Source organism: Balaenoptera borealis, assembly GCF_965194805.1.
Source record: "Balaenoptera borealis genome assembly, chromosome: 10".
Taxonomy (NCBI): domain Eukaryota; kingdom Metazoa; phylum Chordata; class Mammalia; order Artiodactyla; family Balaenopteridae; genus Balaenoptera; species Balaenoptera borealis.
In genome coordinates this window covers 12,523,201-12,535,705 of record NC_138874.1, presented here as the reverse complement: position 1 = coordinate 12,535,705, position 12,505 = coordinate 12,523,201, and the positions used below count along the sequence as shown (strand labels likewise).

Genomic DNA, 12,505 nt, shown 5'->3' with positions numbered 1-12,505 from the left:
CCCCGGGGGGCTCCCAAGACCCTTCCGGGGGTCCACGGGTCAAAGCCATCTTCACCAGGACACCAAGTGCAGCAGAGTCTCCCAGAGGCTGACACATCATGGTGTAAAGAGAGAGAGGGATCTAGCTTATACTCTGACACCAGATATTTAAGAGATTTGCAAAAATGGAAAACGAGGCCATTCTGTTCATTAATTCCTTTGGTTTTGGAAACAGTGATTTTCATAAGGTATTTACTTATAATAAGATGTACATGGCTTATTGCCATTTTAAATGAATTAAGAAATATTTTAAAACGTCTCAATTTTAGTTCTCATATCGTAAGTATCAGTAGAGATAAGCTACATAATCAAAAGCTCCTTGGGATCCTGAGTAATTTTTAAGTGTCAAGGGGGCCCAAGACCAAAATGTTGAGAACTGCTGCCCCAGGCGGCTATTTTGGTACTCACTTCTATTAAACAGCATCTGCTTGGAGAAGTGGCCAGTATTAGGTACACAGCACTATGTGCCAGGCACCATACTAAATACTTCATGTATGTCATTTCCAAACTCACAATCCTCTTAAAAAAAAAAAAAAAAATCCAAGAGAACTATATTTACCATCCTGTGATAAGCCATAATGGAAAAGAACATTAAAAAAAAGAATGAAGGGGGCTTCCCTGGTGGCGCAGTGGTTGAGAATCTGCCTGCCAATGCAGGGGACACGGGTTCGAGCCCTGGTCTGGGAAGATCCCACATGCCGCGGAGCAACTGGGCCCGTGAGCCACGATTACTGAGGCTGCGCGTCTGGAGCCTGTGCTCTACAACGAGAGAGGCCGCAATAGTGAGAGGGCCGTGCACCGCGATGAAGAGTGGCCCCCGCTTGCCGCAACTAGAGAAAGCCCTTGCACAGAAACAAAGACCCAACATAGCCATAAATTAATTAATTAATTAATTAAGAATGAATATATATGTACAACTGAGTCACGCGGCTGTACAGCAGAAATCAACACAACACTGTAAATCAACTATACTTCAATTAAAAAAAAAAAAAAAGAGGAAAGAAAAAAAATCCAGCCTTTCTGCCCCCCTGGAGTGGAGACGGGTGCTCTAAGGACTGGTTACTTGCCCAAAGTCAGCAGGTCACAAAGAGCAGGGCATGAACTCAAGTCGGCCTGGCTCCTAAGATCATGATCTTTTACTACATCCTTTTTTTAAAATAGGAATCATGAGAATTTCTGCAAACTAAACTGGAGCAAAGTGGCTGGGGCCCACTCTCCCACGTGACACTGGACAGACTCAGGATGCAACAGTGCAAGTGCACAGTTTGGATGAAACGTCACTGACCGGGCTTCTCTGCTGCCTGCAAAAGACATACCCCTCCAAGTCCAGTTTACATCTCTTGTCTCCCTCACAGTATAACCGGTGTCCCTGATACATCATAGGGTGACCTATCAAGAAGGCTGTAATTGGCCTTGGCTTTCAAAAGCCCACCTTTTGCAATCTGTCTCAATTTTTATGAAACACTGAAACAGTGGGTGAAGATGTACTATTATTAGTCCTTCAACTGTAGCTGAATTTAAGCTTATGTGCAGGGAGGGAGGGAGTGGAAAGAAATTCTCACGACAAAACTTGTGCAGCCAATACAAGCCATTCTGAGCTTAAAAATCTAAAGCATGGTATGGTGGGTTCCTCAAAAAAAAAAAAAAAAATTAAACCTAGAATTACCATATGATCCAGCAATTCTGCTTCTGGATATATACCCAAAAGAATTGCAAGCAGGGACTGAAACAGATATTTGTACCCCCTTGTTCATTGCAGCCCTATCTGCAATAGCTAAAAGGTAAAAACAACCCAAGTGCCCATCAGATTATGGTTTATCCATACAACAGAGTATCATTAAGCCTTTTAAAGGAAGGGAATTGGGACACATACTAAAACTTGGGTGAACCTTGAGGACATTATGCCAAGTAAAATAAGCCAGTCACAAAAGGACAAATACTGTAGGATTCCACTTATATGAGGTCCCCAGAGGAGTCAAATTCATAGAGACAGAAAGTAGAATGGTGGTTGCCAGAAGCTGGGGAGGGGGGATGGGGAGTTATTGTTTAATGAGTACAAAGTTTCTATTTGGGAAGAGGAAAATGCTCCAGAGATAGACGGTGGTGATGGCTGCACAACAACGTGAATGTAACTTAATTGTACTTAATTGCCCCTGAACTGAACACTTAAAATGGTTAAAATTGTAAAATGTATGTTATATATATCTTACCACAATTCAAAAATAGCATTCGTCAAAAAGGTTTCCTAACATCAAGCAGTCAGAAAAGAATACATTAATGGGTATCTTATGTTACGGTTTCAACCTTCACTAAATGTATTAAATCCACCCAAGCATTCGTCCACTCAGCAAATGTCCACCGACTGCGTCCTGGTCCTTAGCTCCTGTGTTAGGAGCTGGTGAAGGAGACAGTCAAGGCTCTACCTTGGAGCACACCCAACCAAGGTACCCAGGCATAGTACTCCATACACCAAAAAGCACCCTGGGGCAGCCCACATGGCAGACACAATCCTGCACTACAGACGATAAATGTTTCTGGCTAACAAAGCATGCACTTGTACAATTAAAAAAGAAAAATTCAAGTCCTCTAAGCATCACTATTTTTCAAAGTTTTAGGCATCATCTTTTCTTCTCTAAAGAGGCTCTCTGTTTTCTACGGTTTTTTTTTTTATGCTGATCTACTATAAAACCCTCAACTTTAGTTTACAAAATAAGTCTTTAAAAATCCTACTGATTGGGGGTGGCGGGGTGGGATGAACTGGGAGATTGGGATTGACATATATACCCCAATATGTATAAAATGAATAACTAATAAGAACCTGCTGTATAAAAAAATAAATTAAATTAAATTTTTAAAAAATCCTACCGATTAAACAGTCTGTGTTTCATGACTAAATATCGTGTAGTTAATTTCCCTTCTCCAGCAGAGAGGCTTTAAATTTTGTGGTAATACCCCTCACACAATGAATGCAACTCTGTAAAAGGCACTTTTCCTTCCTTTGTTACAGCAAACATCCTGGAAACAATTAATGCCCTGCTCCTTTAACCAACTGCTTTTGTTTATTGACAGGAAGGGAAACCACAAATCCTCCGAGTGGCATTGGGGACTCCAGAGTTTTGCTTCATTTCCTACCAAGCAGGTGGTTTATATGAGGCAACTAGCTATTGTTTTGGCTTTGGAGGAAAAAAAAAGAGTGCATTTTCTGCAGAGCAGGCTTCCCAAGCAGCAGACCTGGGGCTGGGGCCGTCGCAGAGCGTTAAGGAAGAGGGACCGTCCTCCTCCCCCCACCTCCACCCCGCTGCTCAGGGAGGCACCTCACACCTCAACAGGAAGCTCTGCCAGAAAACCAGATCTGCAGACACAGAGGCCTGGCCCTTTGTCCCGACAAGCAGGTTCTTCAGCTGTTTCCCCAGCGAATCCAGGTTCTGAGAAAGTGAAGGCAAATATTTTCTTTCCACTGAGAAGAATACAAATATTCCCTCCACCTCAAAAAGTCACCGTTTCTCCGTCGACTGTTAGGACAGGCCTGCTAGCACTCAGGGCAGGCAAGAAAGGCCAAGTTTTAGCCTCGTTCTTTGTCCTAAAAATAAACATTCCTTTCAAAATGATGAGATGTCTCCGAGGGGGCAAAGTGGTCGGTGCTGATTTCTGTCCGTGCACCTGTGACCTTTGGCGATGTGCACAAGGGGTACCACCTCTCCCCGCATCCGGGCCAGCGGGAAGGAGCACCTCCCCCAGATCCATGAGGCGAAGTCACACCTCCCCATCAGCATGAGGCCAGGAACCCGAGCCCAGACCTCACCCACTCCAGAAGCACAGCCCGCGCGGATATGCGCCCAGGGCCAGGTTCAAATAGCTTATCGTATCAGGAGAGAATTTCTGAATCGCGGGGGATTCTGCAGAGTATGCCATTTGCTCCAGGAAATGCATTCTGGAAACCAGCTCACCTGTCAATGCCCGATGTTCAACACCAGCGACCACTCACCAGCGCCGGTAACCGGGCTTGACTGCTTCAAATAGTTGTACTCAGACAGACAGACACACGCACACACACACACCACACGGAGCCCCAGCGGTCTCTGAAAGCAGTGTCCCATCTATTTGAAGGTCTACTTCTGCGCTGGTGTCTAAATCGTGGAGAAGATGTCAGCTCAGCTTTAAACTATGTTACAAACCTGGACGTCTGCCCACTAGGAGAGGTCCGTTTTCACTGCGAATCAGGTCAGAGCCATGAGACTCTCCACATGGGTGGGGCTGCCTCTCACGGAGATGCTTCCCTCTGTGATTTCACTTTGGCCCAACATAAAGCACTGCTGTCACTCAAGTATTGTTTGTTTTTTTCTTTGGTGGCTGTTGTGTATATATATATATATATATATATATATATATATATAATTTTTTTTTAAATTGTGCTAAGAACACTTAACATGAGATCTACCCTCTCAACAAATGTTTAAGAGCACAATACAATACTGTGAACTGCAGGCAGGACGCTGTAAAGCAGGCTCTAGAACTTATTCCTTGTACATAACTGAAACTTCATACCTATTGGACAGTGACCCCTGCCCCCCCGCCCCAGTTCCCCACCTGCGCAGCCTGTGGTAACCACCATCCTACTCTGTACTCTGAGTTTGATGATTTTAAGCGGAATCACGCAGCACTTCTCCTCCTGTGTCTGGCTTATTTCACTGGGCATAACGTCCTCCAAGTTCATCCACGCTGTCACACAGGACAGGATGCCCTACTTTTTTAAGGCTGAATAATATTCCACTGTATATGTACTCTGGTGGTTTTTGTAAGTTGGGTAGAGGTAATAAGAAGGGAGAAAGAAACTGGAAACAGAGCCCCTTCGAAGGTACTTTAACATTTAACAATACTTACTTAGCACCTCCGGCGCCCAAACCCTTCCCTAAACGCTGTCCCTGTAGGAGTTGCTGCCACCTGAAGCTTTCTGCCTAACAGAGGAGGCCAACCTCTCCACAGAAGATGGGGACCAAGTGTCCAAAGAATATCATGGAAGACGTCTCCAGTAGGTACTGTGAGGGGCCCAAGGAGGAGGCCAAATCGTACCTGGGAGGAGAGAAACGGGGAAGAAAAGGGTAGAGCAGGTAACACTGGAGCACCTGGACCACAGCAAAGGTGTGGAGAGTCAGGGGGCAGGGGGAGCTCTGTCCCTTCACCCCTCAATTTTGTCAGGAAGGTACATACCTATCCAGCTTTCAGGCAGGCCTTCCTCTCCTCCATCCCAGCCCAAGGGGGAGTCAGGAAGAATCTAGGATTGGATGCCTCCCCACACCTCACAGAGAAATCCATCAGCCCTGTTAACACCGCTCCTCAGAGAGAATTCCATCAGGCCCTAAACACTGTGCTTTTGTGTCTAGACTCTAGACTCCAGGAGGGCAGGGACCAGGTCCGGTTCACGACTGCATAGCCAGTACTAAGCACTGTACTTTGCGCTTTAAAAGCACCTGAAGAATATTTCCCAAAATGAGAAGAAAGAAGGGAGGGGTAGCGGGAGGGGGAAAGAAGGGAAAAGGCAGGCAAGGAAAAGGAAAGGGAAAAGCCGTCCGCAGAGACTTGAGAGCCGCTGAGGATAAGAACGGGGGTAGGTGTGTGCCTAAAGAAGGAACACTGGGCGTTTCCAAACGGAATTCCCACGGCACAGGCTGAGCCACAGGAAATCACCAATACCCTGCCTCGCTGACCTGAAATAGCAGCTCGTGATTCAACCTAATATCCATCTCCTCCTCCGTGGGCTGGCCTGTTCCATGCCTACCTCTATCATCAATGGCTTGTCTGGGGACAAGGCCAGCCTTACCCATCTCTCTGTGCCCCATCAGCCAACTGCCACATGAATGACCCGCCAGCACCTCTCCCTCAACGTACAGAAGAGAGTTCCCGTGCTTCCCGCAATCCTCCCTGACCACCCCTGCTCCCAACCTGGGCTAACAGCCCCGTCCTCCCTCACGTGTCCTCTCGTGCCACCTGAGCCACGGAGCCGCAGGGTCTGTCTGCCCAGCACCACCTCTTCTGGCTCTGGGCGGAACCCCCTGCCCCTGGGCCGCTCAGGGCACCTCCCTGCCACTGCATCAGTGGCTAGATCAGGGGGCAGAACCAAAGCGAGCCGTCTCCGTCTTTTCTAGGATAATGCAGGGATCTCGGGAGATGGAAGTCGGTTGGCACTGAGGATGCTACGCCAGGAGGATGTGAGCTGCTGGCCGCCATCCTGGTGATCCCACGGGAAGGGCTGAAGAACTCAGCAAAGCAGAGAAGGGGAGTCAAGATACAAGACAGAAAGGGTCTCCGGGCCAATGCTGGAGCCCCGGATCCAACAGTGTCTAAAGCATGTTCCTCCCAGACATCCCAGTTACTGGACCTTTCTTTTTCTGCCTAAGAAGGTTTAAGCTGGGTTTCTGTTGCTCATAACCAACGGCCCAGATGAACACACCTATTCAAAACTGCACCGTGCATAACTTCAATCTTGAAATAGCCTTCAAATAAGTCCATAAGGCGGAGCCAAGCACCTTTGACCTGACAAGCACAGCATGCAGTAAATGACCTTTCCCAAATAAATATACCACCCCCCTGCAAGGTCTCCTGGTTTGGTCCCTTTTATCAAGATGTTCCCATCACCCAATACACCCAGCAGGCTTCACTGTCACAAAGCTTTCTCAGACATTTCCAGGGGGAAAACGTTTTCGAGAAAAACTTCCTAGACAGTGTCTTCCTCTCTATGCCTCCCAAAGACCATTACTTGTACCTTTTGCTTTTGCTCTAAACTAACATTTTTCAGTCCGCCTCATATGTGATTTCTTTACAAATAATTCACTTGTGAGTTTTTAATGAGCAGAAGCCTTAGGCATAACAGGTAATCAATGAATAGTTGGTGAAACGAATAATCACAAGCAGGAGAGCTTACATTTGCTGACGATGAGGGTACGATCAATTCAAAGTCTGTATCCCTTCCCCATAAATTTATTCCATTAATTTTTCTCTGAACTTTGAAGAGGAAATAACTAAATTACCCCATGACTATTGGGATGGCCTTGATGTGGTGGAGGCAATACTCTGGGCTCTTTCAGTATTTTCCACAAATAAGATATAAATAAGGAAGGCCCTTGGGAACCAATACACCCATGCTAATTAAAGCTAAAAAGCTCGACCTGCCCCACAAACACCATAAAGTCCAAACTCTCAGCCATGGCAACCAAGCCACCGGCTATCTCTCCAGCCATTCTTCCAGGTCCCTGTCCTGCCACCCCTGCTCACACACCCAGAGAGTAGTTTTTTCAGATTGCTTAGGGAGATGGTGGACCAGCAAAAAGTCCTGCCGTTGTTTGGTGAACACCCTTCTCCTCGACCCAGTGTGTAAAACATAACGAATAATAATATAATTTTAACTTGGGAGCCAGGAACAATTTTACTAGCAGAAAGACGTACGTGATGAATTCATGTGCGTTCCCACAGGCATACCTATCCAGGAAAAAAATAAATAAATAGGACACTGAACTTGGCGTGCACACCTGCACAGGTTCTTCCATGATCACTGGCTAGTCTGCTTTATCATCTGCATGTAGACAAGGAAGACATTACAAATAAGAAAATGTCATTCCTTAAAGTGGTGATTTATGTTCATTATCTTTTTTTAAATTTACTTTATTGAAATATAGTTGATTTACAATGTTGTGTTAATTTCTGCTGTAGAGCAAAGTGATTCATTTATACATATATGTACATATTCTTTTCCATTGTGGTTTATCACAGGATATTGAATATAGTTCCCTGTGCTATACAGTAAGACCTTGTTGTTTATCCATTCTATATATAATAGTTTGCATCTGCTAACCCCAAACTCTCAATCCATCCCTCCCTCTCCCCCTCGGCAACCACAAGTCTGTTCTCTATGTCTGTGATTCTGTTTCTGTTTCATAGATAAGGTTCATTTGTGTCACATTTTAGATTCCACATATAAATGATATCATATGGTATTTGTCTTTCTCTTTCTGACTTACTTCGCTTAGTATGATAATCTCAGGTCCATCCATGTTGCTGCAAATGGCATTATCTCATTCTTTTTTATGGCTGAGTAATATCCCATTGTGTATATATACCGCCCCTTCTTTATCCATTCATCTGTTAATGAACATTTAGGTTGTTTCCATGTCTTGGCTATTGTGCTGCCGTGAATGATGTTCGTTACCTTAAGAGCTGAACATTGATCCAACCTCGGGAGCACCCGTGACCAAATGGAGCCCATGAACAGTCCTGTGGTTTCCTACACTCTCTACAGGTTGAACACAGTTCTAATGTAATGATGTTATGATGTCATTTTAAGACTGGGGGATCCTCTATTATGAAATAGTAGTTATTAAATCAATGAAGAAAGGAAAGAATAAAACAAATTTGTGAAATTCAAGTACCTTCTCTATTTTGAAAACAAGTACAGTTAGCAATCATAATAAGCTAAGAAAGTCTATGGGAATTCCCTGGAGGTCCAGGACCCCTCGCTTTCACTGCCGAGGGCCTGGGTTCAATCCCTGGTCGGGGAACTAAGATCCCGCGAGCCATGTGGCGCAACCAAAAAAAAAAAGTCTAAATTCAAACAAAAGACTACTGGTGTCCATAAAAGGTAAAAGTGCCCCAAGTGATAACTTTGCTAGTAGTGCTGTCTCTGTTTTCCTACACTGAAAGAGCTAGAATCCAATAACAGATGAATTTCTTGAATCATACTTAAATTATTACTAACACAATATACAAGATGGAAATCTATGATGAGCTGGGCAAACCAGACAGAAAGAAAATGAGGGAGGGAAAATAAATTGGTATAGATTTGTCTATTATAGGCTTGACCACATCTAGAACAAAAGAAATAAATCTGACAGCGCAAAGTCACATAATAACTATGCTGTCATGTTTGGGGGGGAAAGGAAAGTATGACAGCTGATATGTATCAAATATTTACTAAGTGGTAAGGATGTATTTCATTTAAGCCCCATTACTTCAAATTGTTCAGATTTTAAACAATTCTTTATCTACTCAACGGAGATGTAGCGCTTTATTTTATATAGATAAAAACAGAAAATACAAAGCTAGCTCCTGTAACTGATACACAATTTGGAGAAAAAATACAATGAAGCCATTTGAAATGTAATAAAAGGGAATACCCTCTACCCATCCATTTAGGTTATACCCTGTATTCAAGAAAACATAACTTGTATCAGTTTTCTCAGTTCAATGTATCAGATCTTTAGATGACAGTTCTTATAAATACAGTCAGCAAAGTATACTTTTCTAGAGGCTGATGTTTATTTTCTAGCTAAGTCTCTGTACTTTCCCCAATAAAAAATGGTATTTTACAAACTTATCTACGGAAGTGATCATCATAGCGCCACAGAGCAACACAGGCCGTATTATACAAGCACACATGAAGAGGTACAGCTTCTGTCTAAGTAAAGTGGGGCGCCGGTTGGAGGGGGTGGGTGGGAGACAGGTCAAAGGTTGAGAATTTTGCATAAATGGAAAGTGATGCAAGAGGAATAATCTTTTTCTTTCATATCCCTTCTCCTCCTCTCTCTTCCGTACTATTTCTCTCACCTCTGAAATGTCTTTCCACTCCAAAGGGGCCAACAGCTTGACACCTGAGGCCCTGCTCACAAATAAAAGAGTAAATAAGTACAACAGTGAAACCACACAAAGAGAACAAAGGCAGAAAACCCGTCCTGGGAGACTCTTTCTCCATCACAAGGTTCCCTTCATCTTAATAACCTGACGAGGGAAAAAAGCAGAGAGGAGAGGATGCTGGTACAGACCGTGCAAATCACAGGGTTTGTAGAAATGGCAGAAAGCAAAGATGCGGGCTTGGTAGTAAGACAGCTATTGACTTTCACACACTCTGTACAGGCCTGCTGAACTGAATGAAATATTTCACAGGCTCAAAGTAAGAAAAACATAGTGAGCAAGATTGGAAAAGGTGGTACCTCTACTCTGTAAAAATAATAATAGTAATAAAAAGAAAACGATGTAGGGAATAGAACTGGAATGATATTTCAAAACAAAAGGCCAACAGGAAACGAAGATAATATTTACTGAGCTTGGCTTCATCAGCTAATCCAGAAAAATCCCACAGGAAAGCAAAATGCAAGACTCGGTTCCTCCTCTAAACCTTGTCTGTTTTGCTCAGAACAGAGATGGGGCTGGGGCAGGGGCTACAGCTTTGCCCACACCGTCCTCTGCTATTTGCTCGATCATGTGGGTCCTGTCTTTATCACCGTGAAATCAACTAAGCAGACAGTTGTAAAACAGAATGTCCAGGTTTCTCTCATCCACATCTTCAGGAGCAGACGTCCAATAAGGTATTTATTAATATTTCGTCGGACATTTTCATTTTATGTAGACATTATCATTCTATCTCCATGATTCCTCTGCGACTGGGGACCCCCAATGGGATGAGCAGGGGAAGGAAACCAGTCCTCATCTCAACAGGCTCTAGAAGACTTACTCTAATCTGAGTCTCCCCAGTTCACAGGAAGAGCGCCCTAAGTCATCACACAAAATCAGAGAACTGAAGAGAAAAATAAAATGGCGCGAAATACCAACTCACGAGTAACCAGCCATCCTGAATGACTTAAATTTATTTATTTATATATACACAGACATACATATATATCATGCTCGTGTGTGTGTATATACACACACACACGTCCAAAGGCAGTAATTCTAACCCGTAAAAGTATAAATTAGTCCTCACTATTACCAAGATAAACTTCTTTTAAGGTAGAACAAAGAAAAGCATTGATCGACACGACAAGGTATTCTTCTAGGCAGAGAAACCTCCCTCTTCTGCAAACACCCAGGAACAACACACTTCTGAAACCTCACACACAGAAAGCAGAGTAAACTGACTAAACACTAACCACAGAGCAAAAACACTGGGAACACGGGAGTGAATGACACTGTCACACCCAGCACAATTAATCTCATTACCAACTTGACGCTGTCCTTGACGCTGGGGCGCATCTCCCCATCAGGAAAAACACTTGTTGGCTTTTGAAGCTAAAACTGACAAATGCTGCAATTACTATTGCTGGAGTGACTCTGCACAGCTGGGACAGGGACCTCGATGGAACGGGAAGCAGACCTACGAAGGCCAGGGGACCAAGGAAGGCTACGGTATCACAGGAGAGCCTGGGACGGTAGGGGTTCTGCGACTTAATATTTCTCAACGTTTTTGTTACCTTTATAATACAAGAAAAAAAGAGACTTTGATGAATTTGATCTTTTAAAACTCCACTGAATTTATAAACCCATTACTCTCAGTCTAATTATTCCAAGTACTACCTATATTTCTCGAGTAACGTACCAGGCACTGATTTAGATGTTCAGGATGCATGAGCTGACGCCCCCAGTGAAAGTTCCTCTCTCCAGCACCTTGAACGCCTTGCCTGCCCGCACACTGCCCAGCACGACATCTATGAGCCATCTCATTTCTGGAATCCTCAATTAGGACAAATCAGGTCTAGCTCCTGCCGCATTTAGCACCTTTCCCGAAGGTCATAAAGCAACGGTTCTCAAAAGTGTAAACTGTGGCCCTGCTGGCATCCTGGAGGCCCTTCAGTGGGATGTGTGAAGTAAAATAGTTGACTGGTGGGAAGCAGCAGCATAGCACAGGGAGATCGGCTTGGTGCTCTGCGACTTCCTAGAGGGGTGGGATAGGGAGGATGGGAGAGAGGCTCAAGAGGGAGGGGATGTGGGGACATGTGTATGCATATGGCTGATTCGCTTTGTTGTGCAACAGAAACACGGTATTGTGAAGCGATTATACTCCAATAAAAATCCATTAAAAAAAAAACTTTCATAATAACTCTAAGACACTATCGGCCTGTTTGCATCCATGGCACAGAAGTAACAACATGTAAAACTGCTGGCACCTTAGCACAACCAAGGCAGTGGCACCAAACTGTTCTAGTAACCATATCGCACAACTGCAGTTAAAATGAACCAACAGATGAACGGAGGGTCTCGCTCAATGTCCTTGATGAAGAAGTAAAATAATTTTAACCAAGCACGGTCCTGGAGCGCGTGCTTGTCAACATTCTGTGTGATGAAAGGGGAGAGCACAGCAAAAGCCCCACGCTGCATGCAGCTGGGGTTTCCAGGAAAAGCACCTGTGAGACCAAGCTGTGGGGTGGATGAGCCACTTTTTCAAGAAACACCACCTTTTACTTGAAAGCATGATATACAAACTGGGATTATTCAGATATGGCTCTTTGGAAGACATTTTATAGAAAAGAAACAAAACGGGCCTGTTTTCAAGGAAAACACTGACAAAATAAGAGTCAAGATTTTCATGCAAAAACTGGGCTTTTGGAAAACTGGTGTGTCCACATCCACTGTGAAGCTGACAACTTCCCTATATTGTCTTTAGACTTTTCTCATTGGTGATATAATTTTTTTTTATATTGCAAAA

The 12,505-nt window shown here is 44.1% G+C and overlaps 1 protein-coding gene across 7 annotated transcripts in view; it reads right to left on the bottom strand.

The window, feature by feature from the left end:
* SIPA1L2 (signal induced proliferation associated 1 like 2) overlaps window positions 1-12,505 on the bottom strand; it is a 218,573-nt gene that overhangs the window by 167,897 nt on the left and 38,171 nt on the right. The gene's annotated exons all lie outside the window — the stretch shown is intronic.